Genomic DNA, 26,091 nt, shown 5'->3' on the forward strand with positions numbered 1-26,091 from the left:
AGAGACTGGACAGTCACATGTCTGAAATGGTATAGGTTCTCCTACTTCAGCAGGAGGCTGGACTAGAAGACCTCCAAGGTCCCTTCCAGATTCTATTCTATTCTATTCTATTCTATTCTATTCTATTCTATTCTATTCTATTCTATTCTATTCTATTCTATTCTATTCTAATATTTCTGGAAGACCCAAAAGACCATGTAAGGAACAGATCATCATGGAGAAAATCTATGTGATCACTAAAAGTTAACCCAGTCACCCAAGGGATGCAGATAATTAACCCTTTAATTACCTGCATCCCTTGCATGTCGGGATTGGGAATCTCTTGTATGGCTTGTGTGCAAGGATTTATGTATCTTTTGCTTATTTCCATTTCTGCTGTTGCCATTTTAGTTGCACATTGAGTAAAACCTATTATCTCATATGTCAATGCTGCAACAAATTGAACTGAAGCCATTTTGGGAGTATTTCTTGATTTTTCCATTGTAGTCAAAGGGAATGACTTGCCTGGCTTTTGAAAGGGAGGTGACTCTTTACCTCAGATCTTTGTGATGCAATCCATGACACCAAGAAAAGGGCTTCACCATATGCACACACATATCTGACCAAATGGATTGAATTCCAACAAAAGTATTTTCCTGTGCATAGTAATGCTCTCTACATATCATAGCAAAGAAAGAAGCAAACATTGCCTCTATCTGATGGGAGCATTACAAGCAATTTAAATTAGAAATAACCTAATTAGTCATCGGTACTCACAATAAATGACCAAGCCCCACCAGCTTAGAAAAAAGGCCACATTTTACAAAACCAGTACATTGGGAAAAAAAGAAGAAAAAGAAGAAAAAAGGAAAGGAAAGAAAAGAAAAGCATCCGTACCTTGATCTGGAGAGCTGATGATTGCATTTGCATTCCCAGACTTGGAAAATAACAGTTCTATAATTTGATAGTGCAGAACATTAGGCTCGGCAGAGATTGATGGAAATTGTCCAGTGATTTCATCAGAACCCCTGCAAGCATAATTCTCCTGATAGATTTCTGAAGTCCCAATGTTCAAAAGGCCATGAAAGTCACAAGTTGGATAATATACGCCAGGCCTTTGGCATCATCATCAAGGAGAACAAAGAAGCTGGAAGAATTAAACAAATTGCTGCTTGACTAAGGTGGCTTATGGTGATGGCCAGGTTTCTTTCTTCAACATATTTTTGTCTGTTCATTTCATGGAAGAGGGAAGTTATTTTTCTATATGGAAAGAATGGCATAGAAGTATTGAAATTCAACATTGCAGAACTATAATGAGGCAAACTGATGCCTTTGGCAGTGAGATTACAGGAAAAGACATTGAGCTTGATGAGCACACTACCCTTCTAAGTATAATCTGTCTCTTGGAAGAAGACACTGCATTGTTACTTTTGGAAAGATTGGCAGGCACTTTGACCACATCCTGGAAAGCATTAAAGACTGGAGGATTACCCTGGAGGATGTTTGCTGACTGAATTTAATTTTGTTGGTGATGGTTGACAGATTTTAAGCTTTCATTATATGATTATTATAATTAGCAATAATTACAGTTAATATTATTGGTCATTAAATATCTTCATGCTATTGATAGAGATGTCTTACATATCTTTTAACATAGACATTTTGATGTTGTATGATCACAGTACTATAGATATTTTAATTTCATTCATTCATGTGTATGAACAGGGTTGGGAACACAATCACACACACACACGCATATACCCATATGTAATAAACACATTTACAAAGATTGAACTGTTGGACTGTAGACAACTTGAGAGATTTTGAAGTTATGTTGTAAAATTTGTGGTACTCAACCAATTTGATGGCCCAGAAGAGCACATATATCTAAAAACATTCAAAATGTTCCGTGACATTAGAATCTGAACGGAATAATATAGCAAGTGCTTTGAATTATTACAGCAGCTTCAACTGAAAGCACATGAAATAAAAACTTTGACCTAGTACTGATCAGCAAACTGCAAACCATGTTCCACTCCAGGAAAACTTAGTTGAATGATGAAGGAAGAAGTAGGTCAGCTGAGGGTAGAGAAAAGGTATGCATCAATCTTATTTTTACTATACGCCTCAATGAGTTGCCTTCAGCAGATGTGCTCGTCAGAATTCTCAAATGTAATGAATACATTTGTGTTTTGTAATGTAATTGCTTAATATTTAATAAAGCTATGTCCCATTTTTACTACCTCATTCCCCTCTTGCTTTTTAGGATGTATCTTCCTTGGCATCCGAATGACTTTCCTGATATTTCATTTACAAAGCAACACAAATTCATTTTACATAGGAAAAAATTTTGAGGATATAAAAGAAGTTGAAAAAACTCCCAATCAATTATAATAAAAGAAGCATTTTTTTAGTTAAACAAGCTCTCAGCAAATACATACAAAATAAGATCACCTGGGTATAATTTGCAGCAAACTTATGCTCAAAGATCAAAACCATACAAATATCTTTTTTGTAATCATGAGACAAATGCACCATCCGTGTACCAAATTAGACATGACTGAAAGGCTTGTTACAGAACAATTACATTCCATGATTAGAAATAATTATATTATCATAATTTAAATCTGCTTCTGGAAAGGATATTTACTCACATGATTTATGGCACAGGAAAACAAAAGACAGCTTGATTGAAGAAAGAGCTCCTGCCTATATCTCTTCAGAAAGATGATCTCATTGGAGTCTGGCCCAAGAAATTAGAGACAGTGATAAACAATAGGTAGCTATTATTCCAAACCCTTCTCTGCAACCTCATCTAAAATCTTAGTGGTCTTTCTGTGGAAGTGTTTTTACCATGTGCCAGAATACATGCTGAGTATATTCCCATAAATGCTTTTGTCAATTGTTTCTCTACACAAGCATGCAGATGTTTGGGGGCTGAAAAAGGTCTCTAGCTTCAACTGTGGTGCCTTCCTGATCAACCACCTGCTGCCTTTCTAATTCTCCAGGTCGCAACCAGAGTGAAAGCTGGTAGCAGTTTTTCACTTCATAAATATTTTATACTGATAAAAAGTGGTACGCATATTTTTCCAGACATAAGTCTTTTTTGAATTCTGTGCAGTTTATCACCATAAAAGTGAGTCTAGGGCTCAGCCAAAATGTGTAATACAGCTTTCATTCATTTAGCTGTATGAATGTATGCGCCAAAGGAGTTTTCAGAAACAAAGCTGTTCTCCTGGGATCACCACTGCCACCCTTCTAGCAACTGATCTGTGGAGTCTATGGCTGTTGGCGAAAGAAATGAGATCCAGATATTTCTAAATTAGTTTCACCACTTCCTTTGTTAAATGATGCCTCCAATTATAGCTGAGTGGAGATGTGGGATTATCCTTTTTAATACTTCTTATCATGATGAGATATTGCTTGGGATTTAGGAAGGACATGAGAGCTCTGGCGTAAATAGAATGGAGCTCTGTTTCCATCTGTCCTGTTTGCCATCGTTCGCTCCCTAGAGACTAAAATGGATGATCTGAAACGAGCTGGCCACGAACAAGGAGTGTATATTGGAGGTGGTGACCCTTGGAGAGCTGTATGCAACAAAATTTCATTTTGATGTATGCCGATTGGTGTATATTCAAAGTGACAATAAAGCTGTTGTTGTTATCATTATTATTAATTTTCCATAAGAGATGACTTGTCAGTGTTTGCAGTTGTTGAAAAATTGTTTTTTCCACATTTGACCAATATGTACAATTAGTATAACTGTGACTCCTAAAATAGGAGAATGGTTTTCTTGAACAGGATTGCAGTGATATAGGAAGAAGATATAGGACCAATTTTCACTTTAGTGATAACAGTAAAGGCATCTTTGAAGTTAGATCAGCACTCTAGTCGCTATCAAGTCAGAATCCTACAGGTGCTGATGGAATACCTACAGAAATATGGCAAGCAACAGAAGAGAAACCAATAAAACATAAAACCAAACAGTATCAACAAATCTAAAAAATAATGTAGTGGTCAACAGTTTGGAAGAGGTCAGTCTACATACTAATATCATAAAAAGGAGACTGACCCAAGTATGTAAATTATTGCGTAGCATCCTTAATTACGCTAGTAAAATAATGCTTAGGATCATTCAACATAAATGAAAGCCCAATGTGTTCAAGATGGTTTCAAGGAACAAGAATATTATTGCTGATACATACTAAATAATTGAGAAAGCACAAGAAGTCAATATGCACTTCATAAAGTATCAAAAGGCTTTTGATTGTGTTAACTTTAGCCAGCTGTGGAATGAATTTAGAAAAGTGGATTAACTATTTACTTGCAATAAAACTATATATATGTTAGAGTGGCAAAATCTGAACAACTTGGTGAAGCCATCTGGTACCAGGTTGGCTACGGAGTGAGACACAACTATATATTCTCTCCTTATTTATACCAATCTATATACTTTTGAGGGATGCTGGATTAGAAGATGAACCTGGTTTTAAAATGGGAGGAAGAAACATTACTAACTTACATTTTGCTGATGACCCTTCTCAGATAGATAAAAGTGCAAATGAGTTAGAATAATGTAAATCAAATAGCAGTGGAAAGAATGAAACTAGGTTTAAATATACAAAAGATGAAAGTAATGACCACAGGTCTAGCAACTAGATTTAGAATTGACAATAAAGTTATCATACTTCAAGGCAGAACACAGCCTTTCCCTACTGGTGCCTCTTCATATTGATATATAACTGCTACCACCAAGGCTGCTGGTTGAGAATTCTGGAACTGTATGTGGTGTTGTCCATGGGGAAAGGCTGCTTTATAAATGTTGACAGAAAAAAGGAAATGCTTTTTTTTAAAAAAAAATCTATAAAATCAAAGGTTTGGCTAGAACTGTGATCTCATATTTGCCTTCTCAGAATTCAATCATGGAAGAGTCATGGGCCAAACACACATTCTGAGGAGTAGTTGCAAGAAGTTTTACTTAGAATTTGGTAAATGGCAGCAGTGGCAGGCAAATGCACATGGAAATACGTGCACAGAGTAGCAAATGTATCTGGAATGAGTTCCAAATGGCCAGAATCCAAAGGCTGTGTGTGTGTGTGTGTGTGTGTCATCAACTGGTCTGATTTCAAAGAACAAATATTAGCCTTGATGGCACTGCCTTTGATGGCCATCTTCTTGAAGCTGCTGTGATTGCTGGACTAGATGAGTCCAATCCAGCAAGGCAGTGCTTATGAGGTTTTTTTTTTCAAATAACAGATTCGAGAAGCAAATTCAGATTTCTGACAAGCTGATCCTAGTGGAGAATGCTGGGCAACAATGACTCTTAAATAGATTCTGCATCAAATGCAGGCAACCAAAGGTGGGAAGATCTGTCTTTTGCTCTGTGCTAAGCCTTATGGGCTCTAGAATTAGAAGGAGGTACTGGATCCAACCTCTCATATTCTGCTGCCTCCTGATGACTGAAATGCTCCTTGATCATGTCAGTCTCTGATGTCTGATTGCTTGGCTCTCCTTGAGGCTAATATTCATCCTGAGCAATTTCCTCTATTTCATATTATTCTGAGTCTGAGCGGGCCATCACAGGTCATGGCTCAAATCTCTTCAGAATATGTCAGGTGTGAAAGACCAGGACCACATGTGAATTTCCAATTAAACAAATTTATTGCTCATGCCTCTGCACAAGAATATTCTCAACTAACTGTTAGCATCTGCTAAAAGTTAGATAAGTGTCAACAGAATTCACGGTGGATTCGACTTAGTACATTTGCTACAGCAGGATTCTAGGCTGATCCTTCTTTTGACCCACTCTTGGTTCTGCTTCTCTTACAAAATGCCTTGAATTTGAACTATCTTCCCACTACCACAAAAAAGAATGTTTGAGAGCCATGTTGGTGTACTAGCTAAAGGCACTAGGCTAGAAACCAGGAGACCATGATTTTTAGTCTTGTCTTAAGCATAAAGTAGGAGGAAAAGCTCAGTTTTAAAGAAAATCAACTCTGACTATCCTTTGGAAGGACAGCTATTGAAGCTGAAGCTCAAATACTTTGGCTACCAAAAGAAGAAGAGAGGACTCATTAGAAAAGACCTTGATGTTGGGAAAGAATGAAGGCAAAAGGAGAAGGGGATGGCACAGGATGAGATGGTTAGTGTTATCAATGCAGTGGGGCATGTGTTTAGAGCAGACTCAGGGAGATAGTGGAAGATAGGGGAGCCTGGGGTGCTATAGGGGTGACATAGTGACTGAACAACAACAACAATATCAAAAAGAGGAAAAGCAAGATGACATCAAAAAGAGGAAAAGCAAGATGACTTGGGTCAGTCATTCTTTCTCTCTTAATCTTAGAAAGAAGGCAATGACAAACCACTTCCAAAAATCTCACCAAGAAAATTTGTCCAGACAATTCCCAGAGTCAAAACTTGCTCAACAGCACTAAAAAAAGAAGAATGTTGTCCCTCAGAGGACAAAGATGAGCAAGCAGAGATCATAAGTTATTTGAGAAGCAATAATAACTTACTAGAAGGAGATCTTCAGTAGATAACCTGAAACAGCAAAGGCAATCTCATCTAGATATAATGGTAATTTTTCACTGAACCCTTAAAATCATTGCAAGTGAATTTGGCAAGAGTAAGTCTTGTTGGATTACTTTTATTTCAAATTAATTTAACAGGGCAATTCCTTAGTAATGTTGCGTATATGCACAATATATCTTGACTTTAGCAAAACATTTGACAAAGCATAATTTGCTGAGTAGCAAGCTAGTTAAGAATGGGCTGGCTGGCATGTCTATTAAGTGGATTAGACTGGATGGAAAATCATACTTAAAATGTGGTTCCCCATTTATGCTGTCTCTTTTTCATTTTGTGGATACAATTTTCTTTCTTCCTCCATTTGTCATGTAAATTGTTACCTTGCTGTTCATAGTATGAAAGCCTTCTTTTCTTGTCTTCATCTTGCCTTTACAACCAGCATCCCCTTTCTAAAAACTCCATGTCACTTATCACTGTTCATGTTAGCTTCCTCCATGTTTATGTTCTACACTGTTTTCTACAAGTTGTCCATAAAAATACAGCCTTTTTTCCAATGTTGTTATTGCATTGAATAATACCTGTGCAGATATTTTAATCCCACAACAGCACTTGCCATAAAAATGGAACTTGTTAAATGAATGCACTTACCTTTTGGTGCATCACAGAAACCCATAAATTGATTCAGATATAGACTGAATCCTTTGCAATGGCTTAAGTTTAAGCTGTCTGCTTTATGTAAGTTTGAAAACATTGTTTCCTATAGGTCATTTCCAGTTCTAAGTTAGAGGCCACAATCTAGGTCCATTAATCTTTTTTCAAAATTACCTCTTTAAAAACTCATTACACTCCATACAATTTGTGAGAAGCAATTTCTCTTTCAGCTAATTTCAATCAATAACATGTCCTTTTTATAAGAAACACCACCACCCCGTCCTGTACTTTGGAGTGGACAATTGCCAGTCTGGTAGTCAAGAAATCATCATTAAATTTCATATCATCACTGGTAATTTCGGCTCTTGTCCAGCAGAAAGGGAATGGTGTGGGACATTTTGTTCAAATCAGAAATGATGCACAGATAAAAGATTAAAGTTATCAGAAGGATTCAAGCAGAAACACTTGCCCAGCAAAAGTTTGGATGATTGTGAGCAAGATTAGCAGGACCAGGAGCTTGTTCACAGCACTGAATGTAAAGATTAAGTATGGTCTTATTTGCTTCAGTTTTGCAAGTATCACTGCTCTCTTCATTCCTCACCCTATGGCAGGGCAGATGGAGAGGCAGGAATGTCTCCATGTTCTGACAGATCACTTAGAACAAGTGTGAACCTCTGTCACTACATCTTTTGGAAAGAAGCTCTTGATCATTTGAGGCTTTCTTCTGCCTTGCCCAGGATTCTTGAGGGACAAAAGCCTTTGGACAATGTTGCCCAAGATAGTTGGTTGCTTGCAAATGGCAAACTCACAAAGGCCTTTTAAAGAATGTCATATGGCTCTTGGTTACAGCAGTTTAATTTTTTCTCCATTTAAAAAAAAATATTGAAATTAAGCTCGTTAAATAGGAATGTGAGGGGAAACTGATCATTCTAAATACCTGGGAAATTATACTTCAGCTGATTATATCCCATTTGTTCATTTCAAATACGGAGGTGAGCCTATATTTATATGCAGGATTTAAGGCAATTACCCTCATTGCTTGCCTTTAAAAAGGCTCTAGTGCAGTGTTTTTTTTTCAAACTTGGCAACTTTAAAATGTCTGCATTTCAACTACCAGAATTCAAAGTCAACACATCTTAAAGTTGCCAAGTTTGAAAAGCATTGCACTAGTGCACTAAACAAGTGGTTTTATTAAATGGCCCTTTAATGGGCATCGCGATAACAAGCTTCAGAAATCTCTGTTAGAACAGAATGCACACATGACTGACTGTAACCTCATTCTTTCTCTCTCTAGCTCTGAAATGCAAATTTCTAAGCAAATCCCACTTTCCTCACTTGTCCTCTGTATTTCCCAGGAAAAGAACAATGTGGCTCTGGGGAAAGATGATTTAATTAAACTTAGCTTATGCTAGGATTGTAGGGTATGGCTTTTCTTGAATTCAGGATGAAAAATCCAATACCTGCAGATTCTAGATCTACTCAGTCAGTCCTTTATTACAACCAATGACCAGTATTCCATTTACAGAAGTATAAATATATCCGTTTAACAAAATATAAAAAGTATTTAATAAAAACAAAAGACTCTAGGAGTAATAGGTTACTCAGATTGAATGCTGTTATTTTATTTCGGGTTTTCAAAGATATTTTCCCTGAGCTTGAGTTTCCCTTCTAGATAGGCAGAATCTCCATAGACTTCTAGATCAGTGTTTCTCAACCTTGACAATTTTAAGGCATGTGGACTTCAACTGGCTGTGAAATTCTGGGAGTTGAAGTCCACATGCCTTAAAATTGTCAAGGTTGAGAGACACTGTTCTAGATAAACTTACTGTTCCTTGGCCCTTACTGGCTCTTGAGATGTAACCCCTTTGCTTTAAAATTAATACTCATCTGTGTTTCTCTTTGCTTTTCTTCTCTTTGTCTTTCATTCTGCCTGCTGTTTATCCAAGTGATTCTTAATATGAAGTTATTTTTTTCTGCCTCTTCCCCCCCCCCCAATAGAGTACAAAATTCTTTGACTCTTTTCACAGTCACATGTAGCTAGCAAGGTGCTAGACTTTGCTTATCTTGCTAATACATTTCCTATAAATAAATCTCCTTTACGCTAGAGTAATAAATCTGCTTTGCTAATTATTGCTCAGATCAGAGTTCTGCTTTCAGGAATGCTCATACACACAAAAAAGGTCAAAACAAACCATTTTAACAGCAATCATAGAAAATTCAATAGCCAAATATCTGCTGCCTTTTCATTAAACCCCTAAATCTGCTGCCTTGAGTAGCTGCTTTACTCTGGAAGCTTGCCAAGACTCAATGTTATGAATATTTGTGCACCAACAGAAATGAAAAAATGCAAGGCCTAGAAATTTGCCATTGTCATATACTGTAAGTAGTACACATTCAGGAATTGCTCTGAAATCACTGGGTGATTTAGGTCTGCAGATTTTGTTGCAGGAATGAGTAACTTATAGACTGCTCATCATCCCCAACCCCTATTTTGTGGCCCTTGGTATTCATCATGTAGCCCTCAGAGTACTAGCAAATTGCATTGCTAAAATTTGGCACCCAAAACCAAGATATTTGATGTTGCTATTTTTTTTCCCCTTTGGAGAGTGGGACAAGCCTCCTTCCAAGATTGAAAATGTTGCTCATTAGGTGATATCTTCACATCACTATCCTTGCTTCTTGAGCTCCAAGAAGGCAGAATTTTTTTTAAAAAAAAAAACAATAAAAAGTTTTCTTCCAGCTGCAAAAACCTGAAACAAACTTTGGTTACTTCAGAAGAAGCTTAATTCTTGCCTCAAGCTCTTTCCCTTTTGTTGTTGTTGTTGTTGTTAATTGCGAAGTCGTGTCCGACTCATCGCGACCCCATGGACAACGTTCCTCCAGGTCTTCCTGTCCTCTACCATCTTCTGAAGTCCATTTAAATTCACACCTACTGCTTCAGTGACTCCATCCAGCCATCTCATTCTCTGTCGTCCCCTTCTTCTATTGCCCTCAATCTTTCCCAGCATTAGGCTCTTCTCCAGTGAGTCCTTCCTTCTCATTAGGTGGCCAAAGTACTTGAGTTTCAACTTCAGGATCTGGCCTTTTAAAGAGCAGTCGGGGTTGATCTCTTCTAGGACTGACCGGTTTGAATGCCTTGCAGTCCAAGGGACTCGCAGGAGTCTTCTCCAGCACCATAGTTCAAAGGCCTCAATTCTTTTGCGCTCAGCTTTCTTATGGTCCAACTTTCCCTGTATAACCCAAATCAGGGTTACAAATAGCTTTCACAAGCAGTAATATAGATCCTCCTCCCAGATCTTCTCCCTCACTGATATTGAATGTTTACAGAACCATCAGTACGCCAGGAGGTGTCTGAGAGTATGCTTTGAGTAGCTCTAAGAGTCCCATGCTAAACTGACTGATCCTCTGTATTTTCCCAAATTTTAGTAGTGATTTGCTGCCTTCCCCTTTACTTCCACAACACAAATATTTGTTGCTCCATACTTTATTATTATTTCTGAATTTCTGCAATGGGATTACTTGTTGTTTGCTGGAGGCTATTACAATGTGCCACAATAGTCTTCATGAACTTTATTTGTCCCCTGGGAAATATAATTGGACGTTCTTGTGCAGAAACTGAATTCAGTGCTGTAAAGTACTGCTGCTAATCCTGATGTGCCCTTATTCTCTTTCTTCTTTTGTGTTACCAGTGTCACATTATCCCTGCACTAGAATCTGGAATTCAGTCCTTCTCAGATTTTGATTTTGCTTGGTGCTATGATGCCAAATTCCCAGGCCCTTAAGAATAAATCTTAAATAGTCTGCTTTGTTCATTGTTATTATTACAATAATATCTGTTTCATTATGCTGCCTTTGATTTTATGCATGCTTCTTTTGTTTAGTTTATGCTTATTGTTGTTTCCTGAGCCTGCAAAAGCAGGCTCAGGATGTTGCATTGGTCCCGGGCATTCCAAAAGCTGCCCTGGACCGGACAGAGCAGCGCCAACCTTGTGCGCATGTGCAAGGCACAAAAATGCTCTGTTCCTATTGGTTGACACTGTCTGGGTTTATGGTCATATAAAAAGGCCTGCGTGCCTTTTGTCTTTTGCTTGGGTGATGGAGAAGGAGAATAAAGAGTAGTTAACAGTTACCATGTGTCTTCATCATTCGCATGTGAACGAAGGATTTAACACTGGCGACGAGGATGGGATTCTTTGCAAGCTGAAACAAAAGATTTAAGGACTCACCCAGGAAGTCCGATGAAGGGAAAAAATGGTGTCTGAATAACTGTCTCAGCCTGCCAGTACAGCATCGCTGGAGGGTGAGCTCGGCTAAAGGACCCTTTCCCAAACAACGGCTTGCAGAGGAAGTGATTGGTGAAGATCGTAAAGTTTACGATGTCGAAGATTGGCCGCTTGTCTGATTTCGATGTCTCCCACCCAGAGAGATGGAATTCCTACGTAGCACGGGTGGAGACTACTTCAGGGTAAATCAGATAAGAGAAGATGGCCTGAAGGCAGCAACTCTTTTGTGTGCCTGTGGACAAGAAGCTTTTGACATCGCAGAAAATCTGGTGGCCCCTGCACCTCTAGAGTCAGTAACATATATTGACTTGAAAAAGATGTTGAAGGAGCACTTCCAGCTGAAGTTATCCGTCATTGCTTGGAGGCACGCGTTCAAGCAGAGAGACCAGAGGCCAGGTGAATCTGCTGCAGACTTTATTGCTGCCTTAAGGCAAGCAGCCAGTTCTTGTGAGTTCAAGGATCTGGAAGAGAGGCTGTGAGATCACTTCATATGCGGTTTGAGAAGCAGAGACTTACAACAGAAGATTTTTGCAAAAAAAGGCCTGCGTGCCTTTTGTCTTTTGCTTGGGTGATGGAGAAGGAGAATAAAGAGTAGTTAACAGTTACCATGTGTCTTCATCATTCGCATGCGAACGAAGGATTTAACACTGGCGACGAGGATGGGATTCTTTGCAAGCTGAAACAAAAGATTTAAGGACTCACCCAGGAAGTCCGACGAAGGGAAAAAATGGCGTCTGAATCAGCGTCTCAGCCTGCCAATACAGCATCGGAAGATGTCTCCTTCCAAGACATGCTACGAGAGGTGGCAGCTGAGGAAGCAGCAAGTGGGGTTGTGAAGGCCTTACGGCTCGCCAGAAACCCTCCAGACACAACTACCGTCCATCAAGAGGACACTCAAGAAGGATCAGAAGCATAACAGAAACATCCTAACTGTGCTTCAAGAAAGCCAAGAAACAGGAACGTTGCAGTATCCAACAAGTTTTATTAACTATGTTGAAAACGAAGTTAGCACTGGGAGGGACCTTCCTCCAGCGCTCTAAATACATTACATCACCACGCCCAGAGTACACACCCCAATTACCAGTCATAATGAGATTCCACCCGTATCACGCCCAGTCACCCCCCGTGATAAAACTCCACCCACACCACACCCAGCCTAGCTAACATGTAAATCCATCATTACATTGAGTCTAAGTGTTGCATTCCCACCATTCTCCTCCTATCCCAGCGTCCAAACCTGTCAGACCCAGCGTCCCAGCCATAACTATAATATATTACGCTTCCTTAATTCGGCCCCTCCCACTCCCATCAGTGCATAGCGGTTGTCCGGATGTCTGCTATCCATGTCAGGTGGTCACATGATCCGCTCGGCTGCCGCTGCAGAGATGCCAGCAACAATCTCGTAACAGTGTTGGCAGCGCAGCTCACGAAGCCATTGAGGTCGACTGGGAGTGCATGGATCACTCGTTGCAACATTCCACGCTGAACATGGGGATATCGGCAGGTAGGTATCACGCTGGGTCTGACAAAGCGGATGCTGATGAGGAGGTGGACATACTTCACCAGCCAGCTGAAAGGAGGCAGAAGGGATGTCCAGACAAGGCCCCAGCATCTCTTCAATGCTTCAGGTGCAGGGGGTGCCACAAGCGAGCTGACTGCAGGTTCCACTCCACCATTTGCAGGGCATGTGGCAGGCAAGGCCACATCGCATCCATCTGTTTGGGTCGCCAGAAGGTCCAACTTCATGAAGAATTGCTTCTGAAAGGTACCAGGGTCCCCAGCCAACATAGGGTGGGTTTCTGCGCATCGTGCATGAGTATTCTGAGGACCAGGGACACACAAGCCCCTTAAGAAGAAACTTTCCATTAACGTAAGATTGCAAGGGGTTCCCTTATCAATGGAGTTAGACACTGGGTCCGCTCTCTCAATTATTTCAATTAACACATTCAAAAGGATATGCAGCAGCAGTGGCCCTCGAGTTAAACTCAGGCCATTGAATCTAATACTCACTGATTTTCAGAATTCTGTGATGTGTGTTAAGGGGGAGGCCACCCTTAGAGTACAGCATAAGGATTTTGAAGGTCTCCTAGATGTGGTGGTAGTTGGGGGTGAACGTACGAGTCTTATTGGACTTGATTGGTTTGGGTAACTGGGCTTCACCATTTGCAAATGTTGAGCCTTGCAGAAGTCTGCAAGGAGTTTGCAGATGTGTTTAGTTTAGAGCTAGGATCCTACAAGGGCCCCCCCATTGCGCTACGGTTAGACCCAACTATCATGCCCATCAGGGTCAAGCCTAGGAGGGTACCTTTTGCCCACAAATGTAAAATAGATGCTGAGCTGGACAAATTGCTCCAGCAAGGCATTTTAGAACCTATGGATTCTAGTCCATGGGAAACTCCCATAGTAACGCCTCTAAAGGCTAATGGGGAAATACGTATATGTGCAGACTACAAGTATACACTGAATAAGGCGTTGCAACAGCATGCTTATCCAGTCCCTGTTGTAAGCCACATCCTGGCCTCCTCAAGGGGGTGGGTGTATTTTTGCGAAGCTTGACCTGGCACAGGCTTATCAACAGCTACCTGTTGATGAGGCAGCTGCAGAGGCCCAGACTACAGGGGAGCCTTCAAGGTCAAAAGACTGCAATTTGGGGTAAATGTAGCCCCTGGCATATTCCAAAGTGTCATGGAAAGCACACTTCGAGGTATTCCTGGGGTCTGTCCCTACTTCAATGACGTCCTCATTGCTGGGGAGTCATCTCAAAATTTAGCAGAAAGGTTATGGGCTGTCTTGCTTCGTTTTCGAAAAGCAGGCCTTAAGCTAAAGCAGAATAAGTGCAAGATAGGAGTCACTTCTACTGACTTAGGTTTCAGGATTGATGCCCAAGGCATTCACCCTGCTGAAGCTAAACTACAAGCTATTCAACAGGCCCCAAGCCCAAGAGTGAGCTGCAAGCCTAAATTTTTACCATGCATTTCTCCCACATAAGGCTGCAGTGGCAGACCCATTACATAGGCTCTTAGACAAGCAGGCTCCATGGCAGTGGACTAAAGTCCATGACAGGAGTTTCAATGAGGTTAAGGCCTTGCTCACTTCAAATGCTGTTTTAGCACATTTCAATAAGCAATTGCCTGTATACATCGCATGTGATGCATCTCTTTATGGGGTAGGAGCTGTACTTAGTCATCTGAAGGCTGATGGGACACAAGTCCCTGTGGCCTATTACTCAAGGACTCTGTCATCTGCAGAGCAGAATTACGCTCAGATTGACAGAGAAGCCGTGGCCATAGTGGCTGGCATAAAGAAATTCCATGATTTCTTATATGGCCGCCACTTCACAGTCTATACAGACCATAAGCCTCTGCTGGGTTTGTTTACCACCAACAAACAGACACCACATATCATTTCTCCTCGTATGCTGAAATGATCCATCTTCCTGTCAGCATATGACTACACTTTAGTTCACAAACCTGGAAAAAAAATGAGCCATGCAGATGGCCTGAGCAGATTAGAGCCAGATCCTGTTCCAGCCATTAATATTCTTTCCATTCAGGAGTTGCCTGAGTCTCCCCTCAATGCTAGGGACGTGGCTGCAGAAACTGCCACTGATCACACACTTACACGTGTGCTGACATGGGTGTTGTCAGGATGGCCTGACAAGTGCTCAGATACTGAGTTTCAAAGCTTCTGCCACAAGAAGCATGAGTTTTCCACTTTCAAGTGTTGCCTGTTATGGGGTAGCAGGGTAGTTATCCCAGCCTCATTGAGGTCTAGAATCTTGATCTCTCTGCATGAGGGACATCCTGGAATTGTCAGGATGAAAACGCTTGTGTGCAGCCATCTGTGGTGGCCTGGGCTCGATAAAGCCATCGAGGCCCAGGTGCATGGGTGCCAAGTGTGCCAACAGTCTCGGCCTGAAATACCTCAGGCCCCAGTACATAGGTGGAAGGAAACTCAAACCACATGGTCTAGGGTGCATATAGATTATGCTGGGCCCTTTCAGGGGCAATTCTTCCTGGTTGTTATTGATAACCATTCCAAGTGGCTAGAGGTTGTTCCTGTTTCCTCCACTACTACTGCCAGGACCATCCAGGTATTGAGAGGAATTTTTGCATCACACGGACTTCCAGATGTCCTGGTTTCTGATAATGGCCCTCAATTTACATCTTTTGAATTCCAGGCTTTCCTTCAGGCCAACCTGATCCGGCATGCAATGTCGGCTCCCTTCCATCCATCCTCCAATGGACTGGCAGAGAGAATGGTGCACACCACCAAAGATGCTCTCAAGAAACTGACTTATGGTAACTGGCATCACAGGTTAGCAGATTTCCTTCTTGCACACCGCACCACTCCATGCACAGCCACAGGGGTCGCTGCCTCATCACCAAACTGGACAGGCTGCACCCTGACTGGGTGGCTTCACAACCACGGGCACCTAGGAGACTCCAGGTGGGCAATCCTGTTTGGGCAAGAAACTATGGGCCTGGACATCTCTGGGTCACAGTTGTGGTCTGCAAGGTCTCTGAGGCGTTGTCATATGAAGTTGCCTTGGTTGACGGCCGCGTTGTTCGCAGACACATAGACCAACTGTGTTGGAGATTGAACTGCCACCCTTCCGCTCCTGGCTCTGCTCTGGGGGGAGGAGGACCATAATAAGCATTCTGGGTCACAGTTTCCCAGCCTAACAGGCCCTCACTAGCTGTTATTGAGACTGTTTGGGATTCATCCCAAGGTTTTACAAGTGCTCCAAACAGGAATTCACTGGATAGGGGGTCATCCCACACATCCATAATTACTCCAGACAGGGAGTCACACCGGGGGTATCCACAGTATTCACATACGTCAGATGCTCCAGACAGAGAAACTGACCAGGGGTATCCACAAATATCTAGGTCACCAGGGTCAACTAGATATTTGGGACAGCAACGCTCTGTCCTGCCTAGCTTGGTAGGCGAGCATGTCGGCCAGGCAACATCACCGGCCCTTAGAAGGTCGCAGCGGGCCAAGTGCCCACCCAAATATCTGAGAGACTTTGTGAGGTTGCTGTCATGAGGGACCTTCTTATGAGGCCCCTGAACGAAGGGAGTAACTCGTGGGTAGATTATTTTGCATTATTTTAATTTCGGATACATTTATTTGTGTTAATAAATATTGAAGGGGGTTTGCCTGAGTGCAGACTGAAGTATTCCACACTTTTTGCATTTGAATAATGCAGCTGAATTTCACTCTTCCCAGTGCACGACATACATGTGTGTAAGCGAAGTATGTTCCATCTAGGGGGGAGGGGTGTTATGTCCTGAGCCTGCAAAAGCAGGCTCGGGACGTTGCATTGGTCCTGGGCATTCCAAAAGCTGCCCGAGATCAGACAGAGCAGCGCCAGCCTTGTGCGCATGCGCAAGGCACGAAAACGCTCTGTTCCTATTGGTTGACACTGTCCGGGCTTCTGGTTATATAAAAAGGCCTGTGTGCCTTTTGTCTTTTGCTTGGGTGTTGGAGAAGGAGAATAAAGAGTAGTTAACAGTTACCATGTGTCTTCATCATTCGCATGCGAACGAAGGATTTAACACTTATGTTTTAATATTTTTATTCTTACTGTAGCCTGTCCAGATTACCATAGTATTGCAGTTAAACTGCTAAATTACTATTACTAAGATAAAACAAAAAATAAACATGCTGAATCTATACTTATTTACTAGGAACCTTTTGTACTGTACCTAACTTTGTGTGCTTAAAAACTGAAGACTTTCAACAAGGATTTTAGATACTGATATACATTTTGGCAATGATAGTCCAATATTGGAGCAGCCCTTCTCCAACCTGTTGCCCTTCAGGTACATTGGACTACAACTCTTACTACTCTAGCCAGTATTGTTTTTCACGAATTCAGTTTTTCATGTCCCTGTTATTGTTACATCTACAATTATATGGACTATGTGATATCTCCAGCTTTGTTTTTATGGCTGTGGTTCACTCACTCCCAATAGGGAGGCCGACATCTGCCTTTGCCACATGCTATGTTTAAGATAAAATGGCCTGCAAACACATAATATACTCTGACTACCAATATTCATTTCTTTAATCAGAACAGTAAAAACTATAGTACATGGACTAAGCAAAAATATGAGGCTACTCTCAGCTTGTTCCTCACTTAATGACATAACCAGTCCAGAAAATACAAGCACAAGGAAACTAGAAGCAGCAAATTAATGTTCACGGCAAAGCACTGGAAATGTAGCATCATAGTTTAAAATTAAAGAAAAAAAAGCTGCAGCCCCAGGGCTGGCCAATTGAACCAATTTGCTGGTTTGGGCAGGAGGCACACAAAAACTGCAGCAAAATACTTAAAACAGCTTAACTGAGAACAGGAATGTCCTCCCAGAATATGCTCAAAATATCAAGATAGTACCCACACATAACAAAAAACCAGACCTTCAATTTCACTGTAGCACTTGCTATCTTGACTTTTTTTTTCTTAACTATACCGTGTTGCATTATGTCTCATCCATTGCAGTCTTTGACCCAACTCATCCACAAAAATTAAATGAAACTCCTGGGCACCAATTTTCCTTAGTACTGATTTAAATGAAAGTATATGGTTTCATACAGTAGACTGAGATCAGAGCCTATAAAGAAACAGCAGAAGAAATATATATATGTAATAGTAATAGTAGTAAAGTTGGAAGGGACCTTGGAGGTCATCTAGTCCAACCCCCTGCTCAGGCAGGAAACCCTACACTATTTCGGACAAATGGCTGTCCAGTCTCTTCTTAAAAACTTCCAGTGTTGGAGCATTTACTGCTTCTGGAGGTAGGTTGTTCCACTGATTAATTGTTCTCACTGTCAGGAAGTTTCTCCGTAGTTCTAGGTTGCTTCTCTCCTTGATTAGTTTCCACCCGTTGCTTCTTGTCCTGCTTCAGGTGCTTTGGAAAATAGCTTGATTCCCTCTTCTTTATGGCAGCCCCTGAGATATTGGAATACTGCTATCATGTCCCCCCTTGTCCTTCTCTTCGTTAAACTAGACATACCCAATTCTAGCAACCGTTCCTTATATGTTTTAGCCTCCAGTCCCCTAATCATCTTTGTTGCTCTTCTCTGTACTCTTTCTACAGTCTCAACATCTTTTTTACATTGTGGTGACCAAAACTGGATGCAGTATTCCAAGTGTGGCCTTACCAAGGCATTGAAGAGTGGTATTAATACTTCACGTGATCTTGATTCTATCCCTCTGTTAATGCAGCCTAGCACTGTGTTGGCCTTTTTGGCAGCTGCAGCACACTGCTGGCTCATATTTAAGTGATTGTCTACTAGGTCTCCGAGGTCCCTCTCACAGTTACTACTATTGAGCATGGTGCCACCTATGCTGTACTTGTGCATTTGGTTTTTCTTGCCTAAATGTAGAACCTTGTTTTTTTCACCATTGAATTTCATTTTGTTAGTTAGTGCCCAGTGTTCAAGTCTGTCCAGATCCTTCTGTATCTGAAGCCTGTCTTCTGGAGTGTTGGCTATTCCTGCCAGCTTGGTGTCATCTGCAAATTTGATGAGGTCCCCATCTATCCCGTCATCCAAATCGTTGATGAAGATGTTGAAGAGTACTGGGCCCAGAACAGAGCCCTGGGGCACCCCACTACACACTTCCCTCCATATAGATGCATTTCCATTGAGGACCACTCGCTGAGTACGGCCGGTCAGCCAGCTACGGATCCATCTGGTGGTGGTTCTGTCTACCCCACATTTTTCTATCTTGTCAAGTAGTAGGTTGTGATCTACTTTATCAAATGCCTTACGGAAGTCCAAGTAAATTATGTCCACAGCATTCCTCTGATCCACTAATTTTGTCACTTGGTCAAAGAATGCAATAAGATTTGTCTGGCATGATCTATTTTTGACAAACCCATGTTGGCTTTTAGTAATGACTTTGTTTGCCTCTAGGTGTTCGTTGATTCGTTGTTTGATTATCTTTTCCAGAATCTTCCCAGGTATTGAGGTCAGGCTGATAGGTCTGTAATTTCCTGGATCCATTTTTTCCCCTTTTTTGAGGATGGGAACTACATCAGCTCTTTTCCAGTCCTCTGGTAGTTCCTCTGTGTTATCATCTTGTTATCATTTTGTGTTATCATCTTGTTATCATTTTGTATAATTTTTTATTTAGGTTGGGAGACTTTAATATAAAAACATATATACAAAATAATCATTTATGAAGAAAATATTTATCTATTGATCATGGATTGTTTACATGTTCATATTTGATATTTTTATATAATTTAACAGTAGTTAGAATCATAAGACTGGTGCTTATTAAAATCTGCTAATCTCACTTGGCATCTCCATTGCCTCTTAGAGTTGTGATTTCATTGGATTAGAGAATACTATTTTTTCAGCAAGACATTAACTTGGAATATAGTGCCATAGTTTAACTATCTCAGATACCAATGAAAACTTTCCTTCAGAAGTAAGAAGACTTTTTTGGGGGGACTGGGGATTTTTGATGGGTTTCCTGCAACAAAAAGAGTTGAACTCTTGCTTCTGAATATCCATAGTCCTCAGATGCTCTCTACAGGTTTTTATATAACTGCAATCATGTAAGTAGCAATAGATGTATTATGGCCCCCAGAATACCATGTTCCACACAGTATATTAAAAATCTAGTGATTATATTAAAATTATATAATGCCATTAAGCAAAGACACAATAAGGAAAAGCTGAGTCATGCCTGTTTTTTTTAAAAAAATATCCTACCTGGTTAATCTAGGTATGAAAACATCTTATGGCATGTGTACATTAAGCAGAAAAGCCCGTTATGTTACTTAGCCCTGTCTATTTTTATAATCATGGATTATTTCTCTTGATATGATAAGCCTATCTGGAAACACAATTAGTATCTGTTGTTATTATGAACAAAATCTGTTCCCTCCACTTAGCTGGAGAAAGACTATTTATATATTTAACTTTCCTCTTTATTCTCACAAACTGATGAGATACTTCAGCCAAAGAAAACATCTGTTCTTGCCTTTTAAAAATGCACATGGCTTTAATTTTAATCAGCCTATTTTGGAGTGGGGGGAGGAGAGGGAATGCAAAATAAAAGAGCTTCACAAATCTTTTCCAGAATTGCTTTATAGATTGGTTTAACTTGACACATTTCATTGCAACGCTAAGTTGACTTATGATCATCTGTAGTGCAAAGCTGCTGATTCTAGTTCAGGTGGGGATATTTTTTATATTAGCATATGAGCATGGGTGACAACCATATACGCATCTATCTTCGTATCTTTTTTTTATGGGCGTTGCAAATGGGTCATGGCCAAGGACAAAACACATTAGCAGAAAGTCTTGGATCAGCCACTGTGAAATGGAAAGGCTCTGTGTGTCTTAGAAATGCAGGGTAGGCTGAGAATGCTTCCCACCAGCCACTGAGCCTCTATTTCTGCTTGTCTGTGTGGCAAATTGTGTCCTAATTCTGTCAGTGTGTGAATTTCTTGGGGAGAGGTAATTTGAAAAAATTAAACTGAATAATAACAATAATCAGCTTTCATTGGGTCTGGTAGGGTTTGAAATACTGGAAACAAACTTTATTTCTGCACATCCAAATTAAGAAATATTACCCAATTAAAATGACAACCAATAATTTGAAATTATATTCCTTCAGGAAAAAGTAATCAAGGCAAAGGCTAATTATGCATTGTACCTTGTATTATTTATTTAGCTGCTTGGTCAATTAATAAAATATTCTTAAACAAATCCTTACTGCAAAGGATCTGATAGCCCTATAGAAAGCAAGAAAAAAACTAGCTTTAAAAACAATCCAATTAAAAAAACAAATGTTATCAAGGATTTAAAAATAGAAAAATTAGGGATCTAAGGCTGAAAAGACGCAAGATGCACTTTTGATGCCTCTTTAAAGAAGCTACTTTTCCCCCTAGGCTTGCACAGTAGTCATGTTATCCAAGGAAAATAAGGTTTTAGTGAGGAGTTGTTGCTTGAATGCTGGCCCAGTGTAGCAAGGTCCTTTTGGAGTGAGTGTGGGTATGCCGTCAGTATCCCCTAAGCTCAAATGCAACTTTTCCTGGGATCATACAGCTATTGCAAGCTCAGAAAAAGATGCAGCATTTTGAAGGGAGCACCATAGTTGCAGCATGTTTACCCACACTTATTTTTCAGATTTGCATCTGTAGCATTGCACATCTCTACTAAAATATAGTTTTTCAAAAGATGGAGAAAACATGGTAGCACTAAGGCCTGGCATCTTACAGAGGAAAAGCTATACGATGGCTGTCATGGATTCTCCATGTCACCATCACATGAGAATCCCTGCAGTACAGGGAGAGGGATCATTCTCCCCAAAAAAGGGAACATGGGAAGCTAACACAAATGAAAACAATCTTTAAGGAAAGCATTCTCAAACTGTGGATTATGCTACCCATGGGAAGTTGCAAATAAATTGCAACTGGACCTAGCTGTCCTCTGCCTGGACACAGGCAACCTTTGACAAGTGGTAGACACTGTGTGCATGGTCTGGGCAACAAATCTTTTCTTCAATAACCTTTGCACTTGCAGCCACAGCTTCCACATCAGCTATTATCCTGTTATTCTTTATGCCACTGTTGAAGCCTGTCTAGAACTTTTTGAATCTTCTCTTCCTCCTTTTCTTCAACATCTTCCTTTATCCAGTCTGACAAATGAAGTTGTCAGCAGAAGAGGATAGGAGATTGTTGAACCTCTGACTCTTGGCAGAGTTAATTTCCCACCAAATGTCATGTTAATTAAAATGTCCCAATACCACAATTGCTAAGCCTCTTTGAAAGTCTGCTGATGAAATAAAGCAAGGACTTATACATGCCTTCTGCCTGATCAACTGGTCTATCCTCGATGATTTCACTTTTGTTCCCCCCCCCCTTTTATTCCTATCTAAATATTCTCATCAGGATCTTCATCCTCTGATATATGATTCATTTTTATACAGCCATAATTACAGTGCAACGTCCCCTCCTTTTCTGTTGAATCTGTTTTTCTTCTAACTGAAGCGTAACCTTCCAGAGTTACAATCCATATGTGATCCTACGCAGTTTCAGTAATTGCGCTGTATTTATCCTCCTGTTTTTCTCGTTTGCTTTCCATAATCTGTGCATTAGTATAGAAACATCTGAGATTGTGAGTGGTGGTACCCTCTGCTGGCTTCATTGTAGTTTCCTATCCAAGTTTTCCCTCTCCTATCAAGCTTTTCTCTTGGGTGTTGGCCCCAGATCTGGGTTTAGTCACCCTTCCTTTTGCTCTAGTAGTTTATCCACCTCCTGATGAAATTGGCAAGGCCAAACATATTTTTTAAAGTCTTGTAAGATGTAGCCTATCTCTTCCCAGAAGTCCTTCATGTAAGTAATAAAGTCCTTGACCAGGGACCCAAACTTTTTGGTGGCACTATCAGTGTAGCTAGTTGTTCATTTCTGGAATTGTGTTGTCTTTTTACATTCTGAACTTCCGCTGGATGACTGACAAAAGATACTACTCATTCCAGCCACAAGATTCAGTTTGTGGTCGGCATGGGAAACTCACAAATTACTGTAATTTGTAATTACCAAGTGGGATGACATTTAATTTGAATGAAATTTGTTTTTATAAGTGACTAGAAATGGGGCAAGGAAAAGAAGATTTATCTTCCCAGGATAAATCTAAAGGAGCTTTGAATTAAATGGTTCTTCCGTCCTTGGATTATCTTTCCTTTAGTAGCAGCTGCTTTTATTAAAAGGAGTGGAAGGAGCAGGGAAAGTCAAAGGGATAGCTATAGTCATTTAAAAGGTATCCTGTATATATTTAGAAAGATTGCAATAAGGAACAGGGAGGAAGTTCAGGACATCTAATCACAAGAATCCAAAAAAAAATTGAAATAAATTGCCCTGGCTTCAGTATGTGTTGAAGGAACACTGGGTGGCTGGACATGTATTGATTTCCTAAACTGAGCTGATTTCAAGAATCAAGAATAGGGTGTTGCAAGTTAGTGGATGAGAGGGAGAACCAATCCAAAGAAAGGAAACCTGTGCACCAACATAATCATTATGTGCCTAAATAGCAAAGATCCTTCAAAAATATTCTGGAAAGTGATAAGGTTAGAGACCTGTAAAAATCTTTTTTCTATAGAGAAGAACAGAAGAGCCAATACTGAGAATTATGTTTGTTCTTTACCATCCACCATTCTCATGTTTATTGATTTGGTCAGAAAATAGATGAATGATGGTAAATAGAATGACAGAAAGATGGTAGGTAGATAAGGAAGTCTTATCAGTGATCTAGATTCAAATGATTTCAATTCAAAAGGGAAAAAAACTAATTTGTAGGTAGGTAGATAAGGAAGGTAGATAAGGAAGTCTTATCAGTGATCTAGATTCAAATGATTTCAATTCAAAAGGGAAAAAAAACTAATTTGGAGCCACATAGGTGGATGAAAATGTTATACTTACCGTCACTTCCTTAATTCAAATGCATTTTTCCAGGATTGTGTGTCTTTTGAAGTTGCTGACAAGTGGTATATGCATACCCCTAGGTTACTTGAAATCCACTTGGATTTGGATGATTGCACAGGCATGACAGAAAATATGTTTGCCCAGGGAAATAGCATTTAGTAGTATTTCCATTTATAAAAAACGTTGCTTATACTTTTGTCTCTATTTGATCAAAGTTACCCCAAAGTGAGTGAACATAATGAGTGTTTTCTGTCTTGAATCTGTTTTTAAAGTAAGAATAATATTGGTAATTATGAAGATAATTATAGCAATAATAAGCCAATGGCAGAAAACAATAGCTTTACTGTGACTGCTTTTTCAGAAATCGTGATGAGAAAAAGCACAATAATAAGATTACATCTAAACATCTCCTTCCAGTTTCTAAAGATGATAAACTCATTTAATGGATCCTGTTAAAATGCATAGCATCCTCCTAAACTGATTTCATTTCTTTAGCTCTTCTAGCTTCTAATTATGAGCTAAAGCTTCTTTCTGGCTGAAGTTTTTGTATGTCAATGTCCCAAGCAGACAACAGAGGAAAACTTGTCATGCTTGGATGCATTTAGAACTATGGAAGCAGAGGTGCTGCGGGGTCATGAAGTTCAGTGCCCTTTCCATCACCACCAGTCCCTGTGCTAAGAAGCTCGCACATCGATGTTTTTCTATCACAGAATCTGCATTTCTAAAAGATGCAAAGCAACAAATAAAATTCAGCAATAAAGCTTCCAGCTATAAAAGCTGTTAGATACAGTGGGATGGCTTTGCACACATCAACTTCTTTTATACAAGTAGAGCACAGGAAGCTGTCTGATATTAAGTCAGACCCTTAGACCAACCATTTCAGCATTTCCTGTACAGATTGGTGGTATAACTCCTGCATTTCAAACAGGAAACAATTTCTACTTTGCCTGGAAATGCCAGCAACTTAATCTGGGGAGATTTTTTGCATGATGTCCTCTCACAGATATGAGCAGTGGTCTTCCCTAAGTCAAACCTGACTTTGCCTTGAGTTGAGATGAAGAAGATGAGAACAGATCATGACCAAGATTCAGTGTCCAACTGTTCTACCCAGAAAGTGACACCTAACTTATGGGGGTTACTCAGTGGGAGACCTGAGAGTGTCTGTGAGGAAACCACTCTGAACATTTCCTTAGAGATGTCTATGGTCCCCTTAGCTTATTTCTGGCCAGAGGCTGAATAGAAGTTTGGCTGCCTTCAGATAAAGAATGCATAAGAGGAACTGTGCAGTTGGAGGAACCGGCATGTGTAGAAGTAGACATCTAGTTGGCAAATCCTAATGGGCCCTTTCTATCTTAATCACAATTTTACTGCTCGCATCTACTTGCGTCATCTTAAAACAAAACCACTCACACTTCAATTCCTTCATTCTTGTAACTTTTGTAAAGATGCTAGTACTGCTGGAGAGATTTTGGGCAGTTCTTAAGTTTCTTCAGTTCCTCTGGGCTGCTGAAGTTACTTGTCTTCTTTTCATTTTCAAAGCATGATATAGCACTATAGTGTGAAACCAGTAATAATGCTAGAGAATTTGGTCTGCTCCTGTTCTCAAGAAATCTTGTTAGCATAATCTCACAGATCTTGAATGTAAGCAGTTAAAATTAGAGCTGAATGAATAGAGGAATGCTATAGAGCTGGGGGGGAAATCAATCCACCTCACAGACAGAATTGCAATTTTATATCTTTTTCATTGGAAAAAGATGCTGCAAAAACAGCCTATTGAATTCTTTTCTAGCCCCATACAAATTCATCCAGAGCAAAGGGGGATCAGGCAAACCTGGTGAAACTTTGCTGCAATCCTACATCATCCTCTTTACCAGTCCTGAAATTTGCCCTGCAGCTGATCTTCTAAAAAAGTGGGGACTTGGTCCTGTTTCTCTGAAATAGTCTTTCCCAGCAATCCCCAGACACGTAAGAGGGTAGTAGGGCCGGGGCAAGTAACAACAGATGTACCGTGCTATGGTTGCAGTTTCTACTATACAGCTAAGCCTGCAGAGGTGCTGTACTGCAAAACGAAAAATTCCTAAGCCACTATGGGCCTGGGATGATTTGGGGAATTCTGGCAGCTCTGACCCTAGCATATCTGATAAGCCCCAGATTGGGAAAACTGCTCTGACTTGTATGTTAAGTGTCTGGCAGTAAAT

The 26,091-nt window shown here is 40.3% G+C and overlaps 1 long non-coding RNA gene across 1 annotated transcript in view; it reads right to left on the reverse strand.

The window, feature by feature from the left end:
- The window catches only part of LOC120311807, a 68,125-nt gene that overhangs the window by 26,272 nt on the left and 15,762 nt on the right, over nt 1-26,091 (reverse strand). Inside the window, exons 3-4 of the long non-coding RNA XR_005557735.1 lie at nt 2,634-2,722; nt 877-1,239 (exon numbers count right to left, since the gene is read on the reverse strand). This is a non-coding gene — a long non-coding RNA (uncharacterized LOC120311807). The remainder of the gene's footprint in view (nt 1-876; nt 1,240-2,633; nt 2,723-26,091) is intronic.

Source organism: Crotalus tigris, unplaced genomic scaffold (assembly GCF_016545835.1).
Source record: "Crotalus tigris isolate CLP2741 ecotype Arizona unplaced genomic scaffold, ASM1654583v1 scf7180000018371.15429387391:27106975, whole genome shotgun sequence".
NCBI lineage: Eukaryota > Metazoa > Chordata > Lepidosauria > Squamata > Viperidae > Crotalus > Crotalus tigris.